Source organism: Acomys minous (genome assembly GCF_964271855.1).
Source record: "Acomys minous genome assembly, chromosome: 9".
In the NCBI taxonomy this organism is placed as follows: Eukaryota; Metazoa; Chordata; class Mammalia; order Rodentia; family Muridae; genus Acomys; species Acomys minous.
In genome coordinates, this window is record NC_140490.1 from 20,941,554 (window position 1) to 20,966,004 (window position 24,451).

The 24,451-nt window shown below is 45.2% G+C and overlaps 1 long non-coding RNA gene across 1 annotated transcript in view; it reads right to left on the reverse strand.

Moving 5' to 3' along the window:
- LOC311604782 overlaps positions 1–24,094 on the reverse strand; it is a 44,527-nt gene extending 20,433 nt beyond the window's left edge. The window contains exons 1-2 of the long non-coding RNA XR_014781676.1: positions 23,902–24,094; positions 21,838–22,001 (exon numbers count right to left, since the gene is read on the reverse strand). This is a non-coding gene — a long non-coding RNA (uncharacterized lncRNA). The remainder of the gene's footprint in view (positions 1–21,837; positions 22,002–23,901) is intronic.
- Positions 24,095–24,451: the final 357 nt, after the last annotated feature.

The window sequence follows — 24,451 nt, forward strand, 5'->3', positions numbered from 1 at the left end:
TAACTAAACTAGTTAAGTACAGCTACTACTAATTTGTTGGTATTTTACCACAGCTTTAAGTCTTTCTCAGTTTAGTTTCCTCCTTTTCTTGCTTTGGTGAATACCTGCACCACATTGGGTGGTAGTAGCACACGTCTTTAATCCAGCACTCACTTGGGAGGCAGAGGCAAACAGATCTCTGTGGGCTCAAGGCCAGCTTGATCTACAGAGAAAGTCCCAGGACAACTAGGGCTACACAGAGAAACCTTGTCTCAAAAAACGAAGAAGAAGAAGAAGAAGAAGAAGAAGAGGAGGAGGAGGAGGAGGAGGAGGAGGAGGAGGAGGACTCAAACTGTAGAAAACACAATTTTAAATAGTCATTTCTTCTGATCACAAAAGTATTCATATTTTATGTTTGCTTTAGAAATGCTCTTGGGTATAGAATAAGCATCACCTATGACTTTCCAACTTTCACTACCACCTGTATTTTGAAAGAAACTCTACCAGATCACTGCTTTACAAATAGGAGTTATAGTAAATACATTGAAAGAATCAAGAAAATAGTGTCCACTTTTTAAGGTTTTATTAGAGTGTGTGTGTGTGTGTGTGTGTGCAACCGCACGTGTTATATATACATGTGTGCTGGTGACTGTGGAAGCCAGAAGACATCAGGTTCTCTGGAACTGGGGTTCCAGTTAGGAGCTGTCTAACATGAGTGCTGGCAACTCAACTTCCAACCTTTGAAAAGGCACAAGTGCTAGCCGGGCGGTGGTGGCACACGCCTTCAATCCCAACAATTGGGAGGCAGAGGCAGACAGATTGCTGTGAGTTCGAGACCAGCCTGGTCTACAAAGTGAGTCCAGGACAGCCAAGGCTATGCAGAGAAACCCTGTCTCGAAAAACCAAAAAACAAAAAACAAAAAAGAAAGAAAGAAAAAAAGAAAAGCCAAGGCACAAGTGCTCTTAACCTCTAAGCCATGTTTCCAACACCGTGTCATTATTGTTTTGAACGTGTCGCATTCAATTACTAAAGTTTCTAAAAAGCTATTCTCAATGACAATTCTTCTACAGGTGTGGTTTATGCTTACTGAGCACACATCAAAGGACATAAAATGATTTCATCCTCTGAATGAACACTAAAAGTTCATGAATGGGAGGTGTTGTTTCTAATTTGTAATCTATTTGTTTAATTTTTTTTCCACTGGGGGTCCACTCTATGCCAGGAACCATTGAGGTTCTGAAACACAGAGGAGAGAGATCTCTAGTTACTGTTTTTCTGTACAGAGTTTAGATTATTTCCCAGGGATACATCTGTGACAGTAAAAATGTCAGAGCTGGGAAATGGTTCAGTGTTTAACTGCTTGCTGCCTAAGCCTGAGGGCTGGAGTTGAGGTGATCCAAAGGCAAGCTGGCTACCCAAACAATCCACACTGATGATCCCTGGGTACAGCTATGAGATCTATCTCCAGAGGAAAATGTTTACAACCATGAGCCTCTCAGCACCACAGCCCAGAGAGCTCTGCAGCAGGTAAGTGAACTTGCAGTGAGTAACTTCCTGTAACTCACTTCCTGTATGACATGTGGACCACCATCTTGCTCAGTGTCAAGTCCCTCAATTTGCTGTGCTTTGCTTCCAAGGTGAACCAGTGTGTTACTTAGGCCTTCCTACTTAGGCCAACAGGAAATGGAGACGGGGGGGGGGGGGGGGGGGCTGGAGAGATGGCTCAGAGGTTAAGCACACTGGCTGCTCTTCCAGAAGTCCTGAGTTCAAGTCCCAGCAACCACATGGTGGCTCACAACCATCTATAATATGATCTGGCCTGATGTACATGCAGACAGAGCACTGTATACATAATAATAAAGAAATAAATCTTTAAAAAAGAGAAATGGAGATGGACGCAGAGCTAGTTTTGTGTGTAAGAATATGTACATGAGCTACTGTGTGTGTGCTTTGGTGTGTAGGTACTGAGTGGGAGAGCATGAGAGTGGGGGGTGGGTTTCTCTTATATAACCAAATACCTAGCTCTATCGAACAAAGGAAATTTGTTGTAGCTTTTTATAAGAGGGAGGAGAGGAAGGGAGGAAGCAAGGCTACAATATGAGTGCCCACCTCCATGGATAAGGTGGGTTGTAACCAAGGAAGACCCCTGAGATCAGCCTCTGCCTTCCACACCCATGGACACTGCTGTGTATGCATACACATTTGCCTGTACACCACACAAGATAAAATAATTTGACGTGTTACACTAAAGGAGCTGACAGAGTTTGGTTTTACTCCCAAATATGCAGGATAAAAATGACCTCATCTATCACACATAGTGCGTTTCCAACAACATATGAGTTTGGGAGATGGGTAATCATTTGTGGGAAAGATAAAAAAAAAAAATCGAAGTTCTAAGAGATATGCCCTTTCAAAACCCATCAGATGTAGAGAAAACCCTCAGCAACTTCAGTTATAGATGTGAGACGCAGCTGTGTACCCAACCCCAGAACCATGCTGTTCTAATCCTGGGTCTCTCTCTCTTTCATTCGGGAGGAGCTTTGGGAAAGTTCTACAGCCTTTGTGTGCCTTTGTTTCTTTATTTATAAAGTGAACATAATAACTGAAACTATCTCAAAAAGCTACAGAATAGTGCCTAAGCCAGAAATCACACAGCTCAATTAGAATGGCCATGTGGAATTTGACCGTGCTCCAGTGAGTATATGGACAACACAGAATGAACTTGGTTTGTTTTGGGTTTGGTTTTTGTATTTCCCTCCTTCTTCTTTTTTTTGGGAGAGATCACAGAGGAAGGGAGCAGACATGGGAAGGCTGTGAGATGAACACGATAGGGTGCATGATGGGAGATTCCCAAGTAATCAACTAAAAAGAATATCTGTTAGCATCTCTTAAGCACTCAGTAGGTCATTTTTAGAATAGAGTTTAATTCCTGACCCTTTTGACAGTCAGTCCATCTACAAAGCAAAATAAATCTAAATATCAGACTTCAAAAAATTATTTCAATTTTTTTTTTCATTCAGAAAAACATTAGAACACTAGGCTGGCAAGCCAGCAAGCTTGAGCTGTCCCTTGTTGTTTGGGGGCTTTGATGGTACAACAGAACTCAGGGTCTTGCTGGTGTGTTAAGCAAGAGCTCCACCACTGAGCTCCAGCCCAGGGCTTCAAGCTTCCCACCTCCCCACCCCACCCCCATCACTTACTACTTAGCCCAGTCTTCCTGTAGGTCCTAGCAGTTCAAGTCCTTCATGGCCTGGGGATGATGGAATGTTCTCTACATCCTTAGATTAAATGTGACCCCACAATGCACAGAACACAGTGGGAGAAATACCCTGTGTGGGGTGCTTTTCTGAAAAAAAAAAAAAACCTCTAAATTAAATTATCTGAAACTTTCAGTGCCATTCACTTGAAGGAAAAATGCCCAAATCCAGACAGAATTGGCCTTTGGGGTCACACAACACATACCCACATGCACATAGCCGACAGAAGGCGGATTTCGGCGGTGACTCCTGAAGTCCCTTCATTGGTGATTAATGACATGGGAAACAAGCCAGCAGGTACTGACACTAAGAGAGAAAGCTATTTTAAACATCTCCTTTTCTAATTAAATATTTCTTCTCAAAGCATTTGCAAACTAAAAATAGTTTTGATCTGTCCACCGGGGGCCACAGAAAGTCAACATGGAGTTTAATTAGATTGCTTCAAGCAAAAATGCTATTCCCCAAGCTTTGTGACAGGAGTGCTCTAGGCCTCAGGTCCAACTTACCTGTGCACCATGTCTGCTCAAGTGGAAGACTGTGTTTGTTCACTTGGGTTTTTTTTTTAATTAATTAAATTCTGACTCTAAAGAAGACTGAGAGAGAAGCATTTACAATAGATTTCACATTTATAACTAGTCCACTAAGGTCTTAAAAACCCATAGTTGGTGATCAAGAACGAATTTAATGATTTAAAACAGAGAATGTTTGGTATGCTTGCGCCCAAACACAGCATGACATGGAAGCCAGTCGTATGTTCCAGGTGCCTCTGCCCCCACAGAATACAGCCACCGAACACATCACACAATGCCCTCCCTCATGGCTTCACTTCAACTACTAATGTCAATTTTTGTCAACCAACTAGTGGGCAGCTCATTAAATTGGTGGTGGCACCCTACACTCTCAGTATTTGAGCAATGTCCTATAGACGAATGACTAAAGTGTCTCCAGTGAACCTGCTACCAGGAGCATCCTGACAACCTTTCCTTCTATCTCAGCATCCCTTTATTTGTTCATCTCTTCATTCAACCAAGTAGGTAAGTCATCAGCCAGGGTCCTCATCCTAATGGGACGACTGAGAAACTCTAAACACACTCAGTTCTCAAACAGAACTGAAGACTCGAGCTGTGGTTCTCAGCCTTCCTAATGCCGAGATCCTTAGGTTGTGGTGATTTCACACACACACACACACACACCATAAAATTATTTTCATTGCTACCTCATAACTGTAACTTGGCTACTGTTATGGATTGTAACTTAAAATCTGATTTGTAGACTATGTGATATGCAACCCCTAAAGGGGTTGTGACCCACAGGTTGAGAATTGCTGTTCTAGATTTATACAGCTGTGCTGACCTCATCACATTTGAAGACACACTTCACTACTGTTTGTTTTTTATCTTTGCCAATGGGACAGAACATGGTTATCTCAGGATGTTTCATTTGTGGGTTATTTTATTACTAAGAAGATTGGGCATTTTTCCCCCAAATATTTGTTGATTAAGTGCATCTATTTCTTGAGGAATCTGCCTAGATCTATTACCATGAACACATACATATACGCATGCATAAACTCAGATAGGCAGACATACCACAGGTCCCTTACACCAATGGTTCTCAACCTTCCTATGCTGAGGCTCTTTAATACAGTTCTTCATAGTTTAGTGACCCCTAACCATAAAATTATTTTCACCGCTACTTCATAACTGTAATCTCGCTGCTGTTATAAATTGTTATGCAAATATTTTTGGTGATAAAAATTTGCCAAAGTGGTCACTACCCATGAGCTGAGAACCACTGCTCCAGATGGTTTTCAGTTGGGATTCCTTGTCCTTGTAATTAGAACATTCTATGTATTCTGTGCTTTGCCGGGAAATAATTCTGCAAAGTTATGGTTATTCATAATTTTCCTCTTGTGGATGAAGGCCTGAACTGAAATTTTATCTTAATGATTACAAATCAGCTTTATCTTTGTATCACTGTCTCTGTTGCATGTCTGGAGGTGTTACAGCCTCTAAGCTATGTCTTTTAAATGTTCATCAATCTTTTTTTTTCCTTCAAGTCTGACTCATGTTCGATTCTGAAATAAAATGAAACATGGGTTCTATTTATATTTTTCCTCGAATTCAATAAGTTGCTTGAATTTTTCTTAAATACAAATGGTTCCACTGATGTCCAGAGAGACAACCCAAAAGGGGCCTCACTCGTCAGTCCACAGAATCCAGTGACCGCCAATGGAATGACCACAAGGCAATAAACAGGCTCCATCATAAATTACAAAGCAGAGAGCCAAATATTTTCCCTCTGAGAGTATTTTTAAGAAAACCGTTTTGTCCCAAAGCTCTTGCAGAGGGACAAATGCCATCGGCGAAGCACAGAGATATTTTCTGACAGCCACAGTAAGAAGTGCTCTGGGTTAAACTAGATGTAATAGATGATACAAGTCCAGGATAGGAATGAAAGGTTGGTCTTCATTTTTAAAGATCAAGAGCAAGTTTCCTCATGAAAACATTTAAATATCAATGTAGTCGGCTGGCAGCTCCCTGAGCTAGGGCAAAACATCTATGGCCCTACCATGGCTGAAGAAGACTTGAGGGAGCCATGGCTCACAGCCTTTGCTTAGAAGTTTCTGGGCTTAGAAAACAAAACCTATGGACAAATAAGGTTGTTTGAGCTAAAGTCAGACTGCTAGCTTGAGGTCTAGGGACTCTTTCTGACTAATCTTTGGATGTCCTGTCACCACTAGTCTCTTCCCTTTGTTTCTTGTTCCTGTATTTATTCCTGGTTCTCTAAAACAAGATGGCCCGTGTTTGAGAGATGTCCAACCAGCACCATGTATACACCCTATTTTCAGGCATATAAGACAACTTTTTAATCCCCCCCCCAGAAAAATCTGTGCCAATTTCGGGGGTCGTCTTATATGCCAGGTACTTACCTGCAGCTTGCTTCTCCTTGCTTCATATGTCCAGTGCATATGGTGGGGGGGGTGCTACAGCCAATTCCTTGCTCTGTGCGGGGAGTGTGAAGGAGGGAGGAGCAAGCTGCGAACATCTTCCTGTACCCCGAGAAGGAGACCGTGAGCTTGGATTGGCTCTCCACCAGAACCCACCCATTCAACTCAGAGGGCTGCCCATCTTCAGGTTAAGTGTGCAGCACACTTTAAAGGGACAGTGTAGGCTGGTACTGGTCATCTGCCAGCATTTAATAAAGTGCCTGGCTACCTGTGTGGAGAGGGGTAGTCTTATATGGTGAGTATTCCATATATTTTAAGTGGAAAAGTTGGGAGTCGTCTTATATGCCCAGTTATTTTATACGCTGGAAAATGCAGTAGATATTCTTCTTCTTTCCTTCATCCCTCAGGTATTTAAAGGGCTTTTTTCTCTCTACCAGAACTCTCAAAAAAAAAAAAAAAGTGGGACACATTGATGAACTACGGATCCCATGGGGCTTATATTCTATACTGAGGTGAGTCCAAATTGGTCCCACTGGATAGTCCAATAGCAACAGATGAGTTCTATAATTTAAGGACTTTTACAGTCAGATGATATTTGTGAGATATAAAATTTTAATATCTTAGGGTTACAAATAAAGTTTTACTGGAACATAGTCCTGTCCACTTGTGTACATAGTGTCTACTTGTCTGCTTCCACAGAGGAGTAACAGAGGTGAACAGTGTGACAGAGGCTGTATTCTTTATGAAAACACTGAAAAGTTTTACTATTCTAGTAGACAACAGATGAAATAGGCAAAAAAGACAGTGAGAGAATAGCTGACAGTAGGGAGCACATGATTGGGATAAAAAGATGAGAAAGTACCAGTGATAGGAGTCAAGGAAGCCATTTCCTGAAATATGAAAGTTAAACTGAGACCCACAGGAAGACAAAGGGCCATTGGGGAAAATGTAGTCTGTAGTGATAGCAAGGACTAAGGACCCTAAAGAGGCATCCAGAAAACCACCTCATGCTTGGGAAGGAAGGAAGTGCTGAGTACAGCCCAATCAGCCACCTGAGGTGTTGTTAACAGGTCCTATTGGAGTAAGGCAGAGCATGGAACAGGGCAGAGTCCAGTCCAGTGTTCCTGTAACAAGACGGAGGGGGCCCAGACAATTCACAGGCTAGATCTGGCTGGAAAGATGGGGATGATCCTGCAAGAGTGGTGGTATAAAACATAGACAGAAAATAGAGGCAAGTTCGGTTCTGGAAGTGAAGCCCATAAGTCATTGTGTTGGGTTGGATAAGACGATAAGGAGGTATCAAGGGTGGAAGCCAGCTTCTCTGTTTAAATGGGGGGAAGTGGCACCTCTGCACAGCCAGAAGAATTTGGAGGAGTTATTTACACAGGAGAGGAGAGAGAAGACTTTGTCTTTCAGGTGTTCAAGGAAAGATGACAAAGAGGAGAATTGAATCTAAGGGTCAGGAACTCCACAGAGAGGCAATAGGAAACTTGACCAACCTACCTACTGAGGCCATATACTATAGAGGATTCACCCTGCTGGTCCTTCTCATGAACTAAAACACTTGCTGTCCGCAGGCCTAGGGTGTCTATGAGTTGGCAGCAGTGGACATGCCATTGTTCCCTGACCACCATCCCCACCCCTGAGCCTGGCACACAATCATCGGGTCCTTTGGCAAACATTTGGTCCTTTTAGTCCCATTATCTCAAGTCACATGAGTCAATTAGTGCATACCGTCTCCAGGCATTGTGCCACTGCATAGACAAGGTTCCTAAGGGAAAGATGAGTTTTCATGACAAGAGGTCACTGCGCCTCATTATGTGGTGCTCATGAAACTTGTTTCCTGCCCAACTTGAAGCAACCTTATGCTGTGGGAACAAGTCTATACTTTCAACAGGAGAATTCAGCTTGTCAGTGGCCAGGGACTAGGGAGATGTGAGGGCGCTGCAGATTCCTATGAGTGGTTTGGGGGTTACCAGAAGTCCAGTAGGAAGCAACACTGGCAGCACCAAATCCCCATCTTCCTGGCATGCTCTACCTTGCAGTACAGGAGCACAAATGACCCAATTGTGCACCTCTCTACTCTTGCTTCAAGGACCCTGCCCCACCACCCACCAAAATCAGTTGTTATCCATCTCTCAGTGTCCTGTGTTGAACCAAAGACATGAACCCCTTACGTCTACACAAGAAGCAATGGGAGTAGGGCTTGGCTCTCATCAGGCCATCGTGAAGATGAGAAGAGCCCACACGCCAGAGGACTAAGTACCCTCCTTGAGGATAACAAACACTCCACAAATGACACACCTCTATGTGTAATTACAAGCACCTACTGTGTGGCAGACCCAACTCTGGGGGCAGTCAACTTCTTTACAGTCTCCAGGGGTCCGAGGGATCTTATCAGCCTACTCTTTGAAGGACAAATTGCCGTAAGCCTCCCCCAGCTGTTACCAGGTGGAGCTGTATCCAGACCTTGTAGTCTGGCTCTAGATGTGTGAACCCCTCTTTGTCCAGTTGTCCTTTCTGCACCTGTGTATGGAGGGATTAATATACGGGCCTTGGGAGGACATGCCTGGAAAGGAGGGGTTTGGTCTGTTGTGTTGTTTTGTTTTCTGAGTGGGAGGACCCTTCTCAGGCTTGGCTCCCCACAGCCCAGAGGGTGGTCTGGCCTACTCACTGTAAAGGCTCTTGTTTCCACTGAGACTACAGGACTAGGCTCAGCTGGGAGTGACTAAGCTTCAGAGCACATCCTTGGGCTTCATCCTTGCGGTGGCTTTTCTCTTCCTGGGGGTGTGTAGCATGCAGAGACCCCTTCTTCCAGTGCCCTTCCCAATGCTGTTCACTCAGGCTCCCACATTTGCCATATACTTAGAGAAGTGACAGAGCCAGACCTGCAGGTGGCTCCTAGCTTTGGGGGCAGCAATACACTCACCACGCATCTATCAAAGCAAAATGCTAGGCCTGTACTTTTCTACTTCATGTCTCCCTTTTAGCTTTTCTGCCCAGAACAAAAAGGGGAGCTATTCAGTTCTGTTCTCTCCCACTCTCATACATTTACAGAACCAACTCCGCTATCACAGGGCACGCATGAGTACCCCTCCCCCTCCCAGCCACCTGAGAAGGAGCACAGATGACAAGGGACTGCAGGCAGGCGGTTGAAAGGCATAGGACTGTGAGCCAGGGGACCCCAGGGTCACAGAGTCTTCATCTGAGGTAGGTAGGGAAGCTGAGCATTGTTCATAGGGAAGGAAACTGGTCACAATACTTAAGCCCTATAACCGTACATGTAACTTGCTGAGGATAGGGGAGATGGCTCAGAGGATAAAAACACTTGCTGTGTAGGCAGGAGAACCTCAGTTCAGCTTCCACATAAAAAGCTGGGCATGGTGCAGACATCTGTAGCCCCAGAGCTAAGGGGTAAGGACTGAAAAGGAAGATCTCTAGGACTTGCTGGCTCCCAGACTAGCTGAAAAATAGTGATGTTTAGGTTCACCGAGAGACCCTGTCTCAAGGGAATAATGTACACACATACCACACACACACACACACACACACACACACACACACACACACACACACTACTCTTTGCATCACTCAGCGCTGTTAGTAGTATTATTGTTATTGTAGGAATGAAGGGATAGAGAGAGAGGAGCAGAGTACTTTTCCCAGTGTTGCATAGTCAACTGGTAGATGAGGTGGGATCTGAGACCAGACAGAATCTCTGTCCTTACACAATACGCTCTAGCTTCTTCATGGTGGTCCAAAATGATGGCACAGCTTGCCCTCTGTATCCAGAGCTCTGGCTGAAGCTCTCTTGACTGTACCCTTAACAATAAGCTATACTGAATTTAGCACTCAAGACTTGTTGGTCTGATTTATACTCAGTGTACTAGGAGGTACCAAAGGCCATGGAGGCTTCTCTCCTCCTCCAAAACGTCCTGTCTACCAGTCTGGTACACACACAACATTGCAAGGGCCTGGATGGAGCTCCTGTACTAACCCTTGAGGCCAAGCTTAAAGGGCTAGGAGCTAAGTGAGCAGTGTATCCTCTGTTTAGTGTGTGAAAGGCCTTGGGTTCAACTCTGAACACCGTAAGAAATAAACACCAACAAAGCAGATTCAACTTAAATGGCTTAATTGGCCAGACTTGACTTTTCTAATCTGGTTTCTGGAGTCTTCTCTCAGCTACCCCTGGGTACTAGGTTCTCTCTTACCACTGGTCTTTTGTCCTGCTTTCTTCCTGCCTGAAGATTTCTTATGCCCTCTTTTGTGACTTAGCCTTCTATCCTCAAGCCTGGATTAGACTGTCATATTTTAGGCTTGCATACCTCACTCAAAGTGAGGCAGGTAAGCATAGGAAATAGTTTATCTTGGATCATTAAGATCACACACACACACACACACACCCTTTTGTAATGTATTTGGCAGCATAGCTCCTTTTCCTGCACATGCACTCTATGTACAACCCCTCTTTGAAAAAATGTGCTAGCCGTCCCCTGGATGAGGAGGCCTGGTAGCACTCAGAGGAAGGATAGCAGGCCACCAAGAAGAGACTTGATACCCTATGAGCGTATACATGGGGAGGAGGTTCCCCTCAGTCACAGTCATAGGGGAGAGGAGTAAGGGGAAAATGAAAGGGAGGGAAGAATGGAAGGATACAAGGAATGGGATAATAATTGAGATGTAATATGAATAAATTAATAAAATATATTTTAAAAATAAAAAAAATTAAAGAAAAAATGTGCTAGCAAACCTCAAAACCCTCCAGTGTCCCATGCTTTAACAGTGATATGAGTTTCCCTGCTCCTGATAACAATTATAGTTAGACAGTTTCTAGTCAGATGTATTCCACTTTATCTGGGTATAAAGAATAGAAGGGCCCATTCGGCCCAACCTAGTTTTGAGTGCATGTGCAGTAAGTCAAAACGGCATCCTCTAGTAACCTTTTCAGGGGAGTTCCCTATTTGCCATCTTATACTTATGCATAGCTGAGTGTGTATATGATAAAAATCAGATGCCTCATGGGAAGGGACCTGCGCTGTATAGAAATAATTACATAGCCCAAACTGATCAAAATCAAAATAGGGAGCTACACAAACAACATCCCCTTAGAAACTGGCCCCTCCTCTCTTACACTCCAGAAAAGGAGGCCCCGAGCCCTAGCCTGGGGCTCTTGAGTCCCGACTCATGTGGCCCACTGTCAGGCTTGACAGATGTGCCTCTTTTAATGTGCACTAGCCCTTTGCTCCACATAAATTTATCTTGCTTCTTTTGCAAATCTGTATGAGCCTTTGTTTTCAGTTCTTTGGCTAAGAGGCCAAGAACCTGGAAACACCCAAGCCAGACACCAACCACCACACATGGTACATTTCCTGTGAAACAGCACTTCCCAAAGTATAGTTCCTTAACCCCGGAGAGCCCTACTCCAAAGGCTTAGAGAATCACAAAGATCAGAAGTACCATTAAGTTGTCAAATATTAAGAAAATACAAGTCTTACCTAGAGTCCCAGTGGGATGCCCTCACATCTGTCCCAAACTCCTCGTAAGTGAAGACTTTCACGGGACCTGCCTTTTGGGCTAGTGCCCAACTATAAGTGAATATATACCATGTGAGTCTTTCTGCTTCTGGGGTAACTCATTCAGTATGATCATTTCTAGTTCCAACTTTTGGGATTTCCTTGTTTTTAATAGCTGAGTAGTGGAGAGCAGGGACTGACTCTGACATGAACTCTGGTGCCCCATATTTGACGACTTCCTCTTGATGGGGAGGCCTGGTGGCACTCAAAGAAAGAATAAGCAGGCTACCAAGATGAGACTCGATACCCTATGACCATATAGTGGGGGAGGAGGTCCCCCTCCATCAGTAACCTAGGGGAGGGGAATAGGGTGAAAGTGGGACAGAGGGAGGAACTGGAGGGTACAAGTGATAGGATAATAATTTAGTTGTAATCTGAATAAATTAATAAAAGGAAAAGGAAATGCAAGTCAGGTCATAGTTGGTGCTCAGTGGGTGTTCATGGGGGCGGAGGAGATGATGGTTCAGCAGATAAAGGGCCTGCTGTAAAATCATGAGGACCCAAGTTCAGTTCCCCAGTACCCACTTAAGAGTCAAGTGTAGAAGTCAGCCTCTGGAACCCAGCTCTGAGGGAAAGGAGACAGACAGATCCCAGGGCTCTTCATAGCTTTTGCCCAAGTATGAACCTCAGGGCTAACTCTGGTAAGGCAGGGTTTATTCAAAATGCACATTGCTGTTTGGAGCCATCCTTGGTGCTTTGGCTCATTCATGAACATTCATTCTTTTTTAATTTTATTTTTTTATTTTTTTATTTGTGTATATAGTATGTGCATACACCTCTGTGTGTGGGTTCATGTAACCCTGTGTCCACATATCGATGCCAGAAGTTATTATTGAGTGTCTCTTAACTTCTCTTCACCATCATTTTTGAAGACAAAAATCTTTCACCTAAACTGGAGATTGAATAGTCTGACTCCAAGGACCAATGTGTACTAAAATGTATAACTTCCCACTGAGCCCTCATTTCTCTCTCTCTCTCTCTCTCTCTCTCTCTCTCTCTCTCTCTATATATATATATATATATATATATATATATATATATATACATATATATATATTTATATTTATATTTATATATATATTTATATATATTTAACAGCTACATCCTGGACACATCAGAAAGGTGGCTTAGAAGCTAACTCTGGACAGTGGAGCTAACTACCTGTGGGAAAGAACATGGCACTTGGCAGAGTCCTTGGTATGGCCTGGGCACTGAAACTACAGCTTCAAACAATTCCAGGTTGCTCCTCCTCGCCCTGTGTTCAAGAGACCTTTGAGTCAACCCTTTCAGGCTTCTGGTAAGAAAGCCTCTTTCCCTCCCCACTTCCCATGCCATCCTCTTCCCAGTGCCTGTCCCGACCCAAACCACACACTCAGCCCGGGCTTGCTCTAGGCGCACTAGTGGTATTAGTGACACCAGCAACCACACCCCATGCTATTCCAAATGATTGGCTGCAAGTCAGGGGCTTCATGCATTCTCTCCCACTGTACCCTAACTAAACCCTCAAACTGTAATAATGTTTCTACATTATAGACAAGGAAATCAAAAGAGAGCAGACTTCATGGTCATTGATCTAAAACTCAAACCCAGAACAAAACAGTTTTACTCCCTAAGCCCCTAGCCCACCAGAATCCCAGAACCACCAAACACCTCTAGACTCTAGATGTGAGCATCTTTTCTCCTAAACAAAGTGGATCTAGAAGGTTGAAACTGGGGTGGAGAGGTAGATTTCAGACATGGTACCTGTTTACTCATGACAGCCAGAGACTGTGGTTTCAATTTAGTTCACATGGCCTGCAGCCGTAGCTCCAAATCTAGTTTTTTCAAATGAATTATCCAACAATACTTTCACATATTAACACAAGCAGCCACAGGGGGGTCATCTGTAGCTACCCACCCCTGGAGATCAGAGGGCTTTCAGAATAGAGGAAACTGTATGGGTTTGGGGGTTTATGAAGTTTTTAAAAATCTTCCTCCATTAGGAATATCTCCTCCTCTGAGAAATCCTGGCTTACTATTCAGTTCTAGGCTAACAGCCCATGAGCTCAGCAAAGCAATGGCAAGAAAGGCTAAGTTGGAGCCCCCGACCTGCCCCAGGGTCCAAGGAAGACACAGTCCTCCATCTAAGTCCGCCTTGCAGTGGCATGCAGGGAGAGAGAGAACTGGGAACGGGGAACACAGAGATCAACTTGACACAACCTCTATAGGGAGAGGTCACATTGTCCACCCCCACAGCCAGGAGCCACCAAGAACACTGGGGCTGTCACTCATCTGGACTGAGATGAGCTTTGTGACATCCAGCCACTCTCAAAAACAAATAAACAAACAATGAAAAAAAAACATGTGTTGTGTGCTAATAATCATTTTTATATTAAACATGTGATTATTTTTGCTACATTAGGCTAAATAAAGTTCTTAGGTCAATTTCTTTTGCTACTTATTAGAGGCTGCTAGCAGAAATTTAAAGCACACAGATGGCTGGCGCTGTACTTGTAGGTGGCAGCGCCGTCCTGGAAAAAAGGGCAGAGTCAGCAATAGGGCCAGACTTTAGATACAGTCAACACCTTGATGTTTCTTCCTCCACCCCAAACCCAGCCAGGAGGATGAACCGAGCTTCGTCCTCCTGGAAGGCTGCCCCTCCCTCCACCTAGAGCTCACCAAGGCTCTCCAGTCCAGGTGCCATCAAGCCCAAGGCCAGGCCTCTTTCCCTTCCTGGCCACCCTGGTTGATTCACAGCACTGTCCTGACCTTAACAAGTGACCCCTGGGAGCCGTTTCCGTCTCCTTTCATGCCTTCCGCCTTCCTGGCATGCCAAGGCCCCAGGGAGAGAACTCCCACTTCTGCCCCCACTCTTCGTGGTCTTTCCCTTCAGAACTCTGTGCGTAATTGTTCTTTGCCCTCCTCTTTAATGAGCTACTGGCTCCTGGGTGCAGGGTACATGGGCCCAGACTTGCTCCTGTCTGAAGCTGCTTACTGCCCAGCCACACCCACCTCGCCCTAGCACTAATGCTCAACAGATGTGAAGCCAGAGTCTAGCCTCACACCCAGAGCTGCTGCACACCTGCCAGTCTCCAACAGGAGCAGCAAGTGCTCCTGGGAGCTCCTTGCTGGTGTCATCTTATTGGGCGACTCGTGCTCTGCCTCCGTGGACTCACTTGCTGATCCAGGCTTCCCTTTCATCCATCCTCTGTGTCTCGTCCTTTACCATATTTGTCGATAGAGGTACAGGAAACCCCTACTCTGAGGGTACTCGATGCTCACAGGAGTGCTAAAGCAATTCAGCAACCCTGGGTAGCCTCATTAGAAAAAGAAACTAGAGGCTACATAGGCTGAGGACCTTGTTCAGCATCACTAGCCTGGCTCTGAAGCCATGGGGCTTGTCTGGATGCTTTCGGACCATATTGTGTCCCAAGAGCACAGATGGACAAAGTTTTGAACCCCAGTGTTGCTTCCAGTCTGTGACTTTATGCAAGGTATTGTGTTTTTTTTTTTTTTAAGAGCAACTTGTTACAAAACACATAATTCCCTTCAGGTCCGACATTTTTATTTTTCAGAATATAAGGGTCTCGACGTCAGGACTGGGCCTCAAGATAGGAGGGAGAACATTGGAGATGCAATACATGATATGGAAAGCTAAATGTGGTGGTGCCTTTGAGATGGCTCAGCCATTAGAGGTTAGGCTCACATATTCAGGGGGAGGAGGTCCCCCTCAGACACAGACTTAGGGGAGGGGAGGGGAGTAGGGGGGAAGTGGGAGGAAGGGAGGAATGGGAGGATACATGGGATGGGCTAACAACTGAGATGTAATATGTATAAATTAATAAAAATGTATTTAAAAAAAAAAAGAGGTTAGGCTCACAACCCAAAATATAAGCTGTTGTCTTTTTTAAAATAGACATATCTTTACATATTTATGAAGTGCCATATGATTCCTCCTTTGTGTATACATTGCTTCTCCTCTTTTGGGGATTTTTGTTTTTGTTTTTGTTTTGTTGTTGCTGGTTGGTTGGTCGGTTGGTTTTTTGAGACAGGATTCCTCTGTGTAACCCTGCCTGTTCTGGAGCTCACTCTGTGGACCAGGCTCCAAGCTGAACTCACAGAAATCTGCCTGTCTCTGACTCCAGAGTGCTTGGGGTTATAGGTGTGTGCTGCCACTGTCCAGCTCCTGTGTATATTGCTTTTCAGCCTTTTGGCTAAGATAAAGTATTAATTTACATATGCATAGAGTAATGATCAACTCAGAGTGATTAACCTATCACCTTAAACTCTATTGTTTCTTTCTCTACAGTGAGTGCATCAGATTCCCAGATCTGCTTTGAGATATGTAATGTACGACGTTCTAGCACACTCACCCGGCTGGGCCCGGAACACACGAACATACCCTTCCTAGCCAAGAGAAACAGGCACCTGCTGCCTGACCAACCCTCCCCACTCCCTATTCCGCTTAGACCCTGGCAACTACGGTTTCTCCCAATTTCTACCCCGCCCCCCCAAAAATCTCTGATTTCACATGAATGAGGCCATGCAGTTTGTCTCATGGCTCCAGACTTATTTCATCCACTGTGATGTCCTTGCGGCCTATTGTAAAAGACAGGAGTTTGTGTTTTGTTATGTTTAGAGAGTATTATATTGTGAGTACTTAGCCCCCATGTTTCTTTTACCCAGCTCCCGTGGCTGCACACCTAGGCTGTCTCCTTGTCCTGACACCAGCTCCCTAACAAAGGTATCTATTGGTAGTGGCAAGTCCTCTGCTTCACTGTGGACTCTTAAGAGTATGGGAAGAGTGTCTGGGCCGTTCTCTGTCTCCCTGCCTAAGTATCTGGCGATGGTCTGTAAGGGCACAGGGTATATGACAGACAGCAAGACAGATTTAGAAGGATGGAGGTCTTCTTTCATTCCAATGAGTTGGATGTTGGTGTCCCTCCAAAATTGCTATACTAACAGACCAACCTGCCTATTGATGGTATTTGAAGATGGCGCTTTTGGGATCATAAAGGTGTGGCCCCTGTGATGAGGTTAGCGGCCTTATAAAAAAGAAACATCTATGTCCCATAGGAGAACGGCCATCTACACGTTAGGAAGCCCTCTCCAGAAACAAACCCTGCTTGCACGCACATGGTCTCAGGCTTCCTGCCTCTTAAAATGGGAGAAAGCGCTTCCTCTGTTCAAGGCCCTAGTCCATGGTCTTCTGTTAAGGAAGCCAAAGCTCAGAAGGTGTGGAAGGATGCTGCACAGGGAGCCACGATAATGCCAAGCCCAAGACTCCTCACAGGGACCCCCTGTTAGCTAAAGCAGCCACCGGCCTCCTGCCACCAGGCTAGGGCCCAATCAGCCTAGACACTGACCATGCACGATGCTCTGCGTGTGGTCATCACACCCCATGGAGCCTAGACTATTTCACCAAACCACCCCTTTGCTGTCAGACTACTCTGGGACACAAGACAAGTGATGATAGCCTCAACAAAACTCCAACACCAGGTGCTGAGATGTAGAGAGAGCTCATCGGCAGAGCACTTGCCTAGTGGGTTCAAGGCGCTTCGCTGGCTCCATGCACCACAAAAATCAACAAATAACAAATAAACACAGTGGGTACAAATGCAACCAGCAGAGACCAAAAGGCAGAGATAATCTGTTGCTTGCTCCCCAGGGTCAAGGGCTGGTCTGAAGAAAGAAGCCTTTTGTGAGAGCCCCTTGCCGCAGCTCATGCTGCATTTGCTCAGCTGTGACCAGTCTTTCCCTTCCTAGGTCACATCAGAGCTGCTTTTCCTTGTCATTAAAATTCTTTGTGAACCACATTTTAAGGGCAGAATAATATTTTACCATTGGCTTGTGCCATAATTTATTTAGCCATTTCCCTATTGTTAGACATGTAGGCAGTTTCTGGTATCACACAGCCATAAATAATGCTGCCATGAACATGCTGCTACATAAATTTTTATGCACCCACCTATCCCTGATTGTTTCCTTATGAGGGATCCGGAGCAGTAGGAAGACCTGGGTAACTGCATGAGTGCCTTTATGGCTCGTGCCCCACACTGAGTGGCAGCTAAATATGAATATCCATTTCACCGTGTGCCTACCAGCACTGAGTATTATCCCTTTTTAATCTCTTGGTGATGCATCATGGCACGCTTTTGTGAATTACCTTGGCTATGTACATGAGGAGTCATAGACACATAGGTTTTGATAAACTGGTAGCTGGCAACACAGTTGGAGCAGAGATCTGAACTGCATAGCTTCATAGACCAGATCCTTCCATATGAAACAAATGCCACTCCTCTGGGGGCAGGTCTGGGCAAAGAGTTCCTCCCAGGAGGCTTCATATTTATTCTTTAATCCTGTAAAGCAATGCTACGCCTGGGTCTGTATGCAGGAAAACTGAGGCTGGGAGAGGGTTTGCAATTGAGCCTGAGCAATTCCATTTGCTGTTGCAGCCAGGCCATACACTAAGGCCCCATCTGCAGGAGAACTGATGACAGGCATGCAGGCAGTGCCGGCCTATTCTCGCTCCTTCTCTCCCTCCCTCCCTTCCTCCCTCCCTCAAACCCCTCTTTCCCCTTTACTTCCTTGCTCCCTCCTTTCTTCCTTTCTGTTTTCTTCCTTCCTTCCTCCCTCCCTCCTGTCTGTCTGATTTTATTCAATTCATATCTCAATCATAGCCCCCTCCTTCCTCTCCTCCAAGATCCACTCTCTCTCCTTCTTCCCTCATCCACCTTCCTATACTCCTCAAACAAGGGGGAGTCATCCCCACCCTAGCACATCAAGGTGAGGCACCCTGGCCACAGGAAAGTGATCAAAAGGCACGCAACAGAGTCCTTGTCAGAGACAGCCCCAGCTCCCCTTACTAGAGGACCCACATGAAGACCAAACTGCCCATTGGCTACATCTGTGTAGCAGGCTTAGGTCCAGTCCATGCATGGTCCTTGATTGGTGCTTCAGTCTCCGCAAGCTCCCCTGGACCCAGGTAGGCTGGCTCTGTTGGTCTTCTTGTGGGGTTCTGTAGGGTCCTTCTATTGCCCCCATACACACACACACACACACACACACACACACACACACACACACACACACCACAAGACTACCTGCACTCAGCCCAATGTTTGTCTGTGAGTCTCAGCATCTGTTTCAATCCACTGCTGGGTGGAGCTTCTCAGAGGACAGCTATGCTAGGCCCCCATCTGCAAGCATAGCAGAGAATCCTTACTAGTGTCAGGGGTCGGCTCTCTCCCATTGGTTGGGCATTCCCTCAACCTCTGCTCTACCTTTATCTCTGCACATCTTGTAAGCAAGGTACATTTTGGTTGGAAGCTTTTGTGGGTGGGTTGGTGTTCCCCTCCCTCTACTAGGAGTCCTGTCTAGGTAGAGGGTGTCCTCTTCAGGGTCCATGGCCTAAACTACTAGGAGTCTCAGCTAGAGTCACCCCATATGCTCCCAGTAACCTAGCCTATCTTAGGTCTCCTGCCTGTCACAGAGATGCCCCTTCCCCGTACCCATGATTTCTCTTCTCTCTGCAAGCCCTCTGGTCCTCCCACTCCTGCTCTTCCTAGGTGTGATCTGCACCCTCATTTATCTCCGTGCTCCCTCTCCTACCCTGTTCCCTCTCTTCCACTGCTTCTGTTGGCTGTCTATTCTATTTCCCCTTCTGAGTGAGATTTAAGCACCACCACCACCCTTGGGCCCTCCGTGTGACTTATCTTCTTTGGGTCTGTGAATTGTAGTATGGTTATCGTGTATTATAAGGCTATAATCCACTTAGAAGTGAGTATGTACCATGTGTGTCTTTCTGGGTCTGGTTTACCTCACTCAGGATTATCTTATCTAGTTTCATCCATTTGCCTGCAAATTACATGATGTCCTTGTTTTCAATAGCTGAGTATTATTCCGTTGTGTAAATGTACCACAGTTTCTTTTTCCATTCTTCAGTTAAGAGACATCTGGGTTGTTTCCAGTTTCTGGCTATTATAAATAAGGCTGCTATGAACATAGTTGAGCAAGTGTCCTTGTTGTATAGTGGAACATCTTTTGGGTATATGCCCAGGAGTGGTATAACTGGGTCTTGAGGTAGAGCAATTCCCAGTTTTCTGAGAAAGCACCAGATTGATTTCCAAAGTACAAGTTTACACTCCTACCAGCAATGGAGGAATGTTCCCCTTTCTCCACATCCTATCCATGCTTGCTTATTTTCAAGTGCTTGTAGTAATGAGGATGGAGCACAGGCCAGTCAAGTGCTTTACCATGGTGCTGTATCTCACACAGGACAAAGTAACCTCAAACAATCTGCTTATTTCACTACATCCTGAAGAATTGCTCCCCATAATATAGGAGGAGACCTGGTACAGCTCTTACCTAAGTTATAGTTATATAAAACAATAAGGATTCACAAACAGTCCTACAAATTTGTATGCACCAAGTTTCTTAAGATGTACATAAAAATTAAATCTAAAACATTTCCAGTAAAGGATAAGTTTGTATTAAAGGGAGCATCATCCACAGAATGAAAAAACTCCATATTTTAGGACATAAATGACTTATGAGCTTCCCAGTTAGTCTGCCACACAAATAGGATTACTGAATATACCAAGACGTTTAAACCCTGGCACAGAGAAAAACAAAGAATGAACTCCCTGAAATCATTTGGCATTGCCACACAGCAGTAGATTGGAGTGATTTAAAGTTGCCTACAATACACCAGTTTCTATTCAGACGATATAAATCTTTTTGTCTTTTAAAGTTACATTCAGAGGATACAAAAGACAGACGCCAGGATAGACTGGGCAGAACGGCCTGTTGGCAACACTTAGGAAGGGCCCAACAGTGGAGAATGAACAGGAGATGGCTGCCATCGGCTTTGGTTGGGTTTTGTTTTGTTTGTTTATCATCCAGACAGCTGGACAAATAGAACCCTCAAAACAAAGCAATAATATTATCTTCACTGCACTAATATAATCCTCATAGTCAGTTAAGAGAAAAGACTCAGACTACAGGGACTGAAAACGTCAAGACGCAAAGCAGTTGAATGACCAGACTGGAAAAGGTGAGTCTCAAGAGCCAGCTTTGGGCTGTACACTTTAGCATGAAGATAGACTGTGTTAAGTTTCCCTTCAGAAAGATGCCAAGTGAACAAACGAGTGGGTAGCAATCATTTGCATCATCGTGCCATTGGGAAAAGTCATCTTAGAAAGAGGACAGCTTTTTCCCCCACCAAGGCGGAAGCTTAGGCATTGGCTGAAGACACATCATGCTGTTAGGAGCACTGGCTGCCCTTTGCCACCATTGTGGAAAGCTGTCTACCATCCTCTCCTTGGCCACTGTTATCTTGAAACCAGACCAGCTGTGCTTGCCCACAAACAAGCACCACAAGACTGCAGCCCATTACTCTAATAGGAGGGGAGGGTCATCAAATCCTCACCTGAGACTGCAACAAATCAGCCATTTTAGCAGTGTGTGATTATGCCCAGCTGTGTACAGACTCACACGGTACTAGTAGGTGTGCTCAGCTCAGGGTTACATGTGCCCCAGAACATCAAAGAATGTGGTCCAACTTTATATCACCAGAGCCAAAGATTAGAGAGCCCTGTCGGCTAGCATATATAAGAGCTGGTGGAAAGCTAGATGATAGGACTAACTCTATCTATGCAGCTATGGGGTGGCTATCACCCATGGGCTCTTGGGTGGCATTCTTCAACTGATGTCATTGTCTGTGGGAGATATCCCATGTTCTTCTAAATAATCTTCCCTGTTCCTATATGTAAGTCCAACAAACTTATTGGTTTACTAAACTGGGGTGGTCTTTGGTCTGTCACTGTTGCCCAGTCTTGAGGGAACAGACATTTACTTGTGTCTCCCCCAAAAGAGTCACATAACACTTGGTACCTAAACAGGGCAGGGTGGAACCAAAGGTGGGTTTTGGAAGAGCCATCACAATGCCCCTGGTGCGAGTAGAAAGGCATGTGGTGTGAAGCTACGCTACATGAGGGTGAAGCGTAGACCACCTGGGTCTCCCTGGGTGGCATAGACCACCTTCTTGATATACAGAAGCTGTTGTGCCGCCTCTGCGACAGGGGAGAAGACACTCACTTGAAGCTGTTGCGTGTGAAGCTGCAGTGTGCCTGGTGGGAATCCCACGGGGACATCTTCTTCTATGTTGTATAAGACGTTGATTAATGTGGTCTGCCAGGACAACGTGGAAACATTTTAAGAGCCCCCAAAATGGCTGAGGACCAGAGGACATATTGTAATCCCTGGAAGTAGCACAAGGGGAAAGGGATCATTAGAACTGTAGAAGAAGCCGTCCTACCCCTGCTACAGGTGATAAGACTGCAACTGAAGCTTAGCTTTCCTCCCAGAAAGAGCTTGCTATCATAAGGAAGCAATTTTGAGACAAGAGGCCAGCTGGTACCATCCACCATATTAGCCTATGAATTGGTAAGTAAATTGGATAAAGGAGACGATGAGGTGGAGAGGTTTTTGTTTGCTCTTTCTTACAGCTAGGGTGCGACAAAAGAAAGAGGCTCCAAACAAATCTGTGCTAAGTAGCCCTTTCTAGGATCCAAAACCTTTGAGTCCGTAGGAACCAGGAGGAAAAAAGGTAGTAGTGATAGTGAGTGGGCAAAGCAGGAGAGAGCACAGAGGCACCCAGTGTAGTGCCCAGTTCCCCAAGGCCAGCTAGAACTCTTTGCAGGAACGTGAATAAGGAAGAGAGTTCGGCAGAGACTGGTATGGGCTTCTGTGACTTTGCCAAGACCCCTAGTGGGTCATGATCTTTATGAGGTGGGAAAGGCTCTGGTGGATCTGAGTGACTTAGACCAGCATGTAAATCAGGTTTGTAAAGTACTAAAGCAATCAAAGAGGGGATGAGAAAAAGAAAAAGCAGACGTAGGGGGCTGGCCAGGTCACTTGAAAGCAAATGTGGCAAGATTGGTGTGGAGCCAGGCCTCCTAGGGAAAAGCTGACAGAGAGCCAAGCGCTGTATTTGTGAGTTTCTGAAAGGCTTTAAAGCCTGAACAGTTCACCAAAGAAGTGCAGGTGATCTCTGCTGCCAGCTGCCAGGAAGGAAGCCGCTCTCATGGGTAGGCCCTGGACCAACTGCTTCCCTAGCAGGGAGGCCAGGCCACCTGCAGGCATAACCATGCAGAGTGACAGAGAGTTCCCCATCAGCTGCAGAACTGATTGGTCCATCTCTACTATGTGTAGGCAGATGCAGGGTCCAGGCCCTACTTGGGTCCTAGTGGCCTGCAGGGACATAAGGAGAAGTGAGCCTTAACAATGGGTGTGCAGACAAGGGGTACAGGTGAAGAAAGGACTGGCCTTGTCCTACAGGAGATAGAGTTCACATCTCCCACAGGACGATCACATAACACATGCCAATCGTTACTTCACAAACCCTGTGCATCTTTATATTTTAAAAGGCTGGTGTTGTGTAAAAGCAATTCTCAGTCAACGAAACCAAACACTAATTTTTGCCACTTAGAGCTAATGACTAGGGAACACCGCACTGATTTTTCTTTATAAATACACAAGACCAAATTTACCTGTTCATTTCCGTTCTAAAGCAAGAGATCAAAGCTGAGTGCAAAAAGAGGATGAAGACCCTTGGTTACCACCAAGTCAGATGCCTGACACCACCCTGGAATACCCTCATAGTCACAGGATTAAGTAGAAAAGTCTTCACTTATGACACCACACAACCAACAAACACTGATGGGTAAGGGAAAGACCTTCAAAGTGACTCCCTGAAAAAGAAAAGAAACTCTGGAACAAAAGATCTTCCTGGTCCCTAGAACTTCACAAATAACACAATAAGAGTGACATTGTCAAAAGAGATGGATTTGCAAATCATTAAAATTCCATTCCTCCCTCTGACTCAGAACCCATCAGTATGTTTTTTCAGCAAGCTATCATGTTGTTCAGAGGGCACACTGTGGCTCACCTCCTTCTCTCCACTTGCCCTGGAACTTGTGATGGCCTTGCTACAAATGTGGCAACTTCAGACTCTCCAAGTGGCACTGTATCCAGTCTTTGCGTTTCTGCGCCTGGCTTATTTCAGTTAGCTTCATTTCCTCCAGACACATTTGCATCCCCTCCCACAGCAAGACCGCCTTCTGCCTCAAGACTGACTTAGTGTTTCATTGCCGTACCTACCCCTCCTCCATGGTCTGTCCATCCGATGCTACACACTGAGGTTGCCTCTGTGTCTTCTTCACTCTTTTCAATAGTCTTAGCAACAATATAAATATGAACTGGGCGTGAAAGAGCAGCAGGTATTTCTTCAGGCACTTGCATTTGACTCAGTAGCGGGATGGATATGTGACGGGCTAGTTGAAGGAACTAGCCCTTTGAAACCGAGCTGGAGCCCCCATGCTCCGATGTCTGCTGATTTGACAATAGGTGCACATGTGAGCCAATCAATCCTTCACTAGGAACTTGTGTGTATTCAGTGAGAACCAATGACTGCCTATCAGGCGCCCATGGGCCATTATCATCTTGAGATCAGAGCAGCTGTGATTACCTACAAGTTACCCTCCCAGTAACTGAACCTAGTAACATTCTCTAGAAGAAGGAGGTGGCAGAGGGTGGGAGTGTTGCTGCATTCTAGGTCTGCGGTGTCCGGATGGGGACTCCTATAGCTATGCTGTTATTGGTTAGTTTTGTGCCTACTGAGCCCCTGGTTTGTGGCTCCAAGCACTGAAGA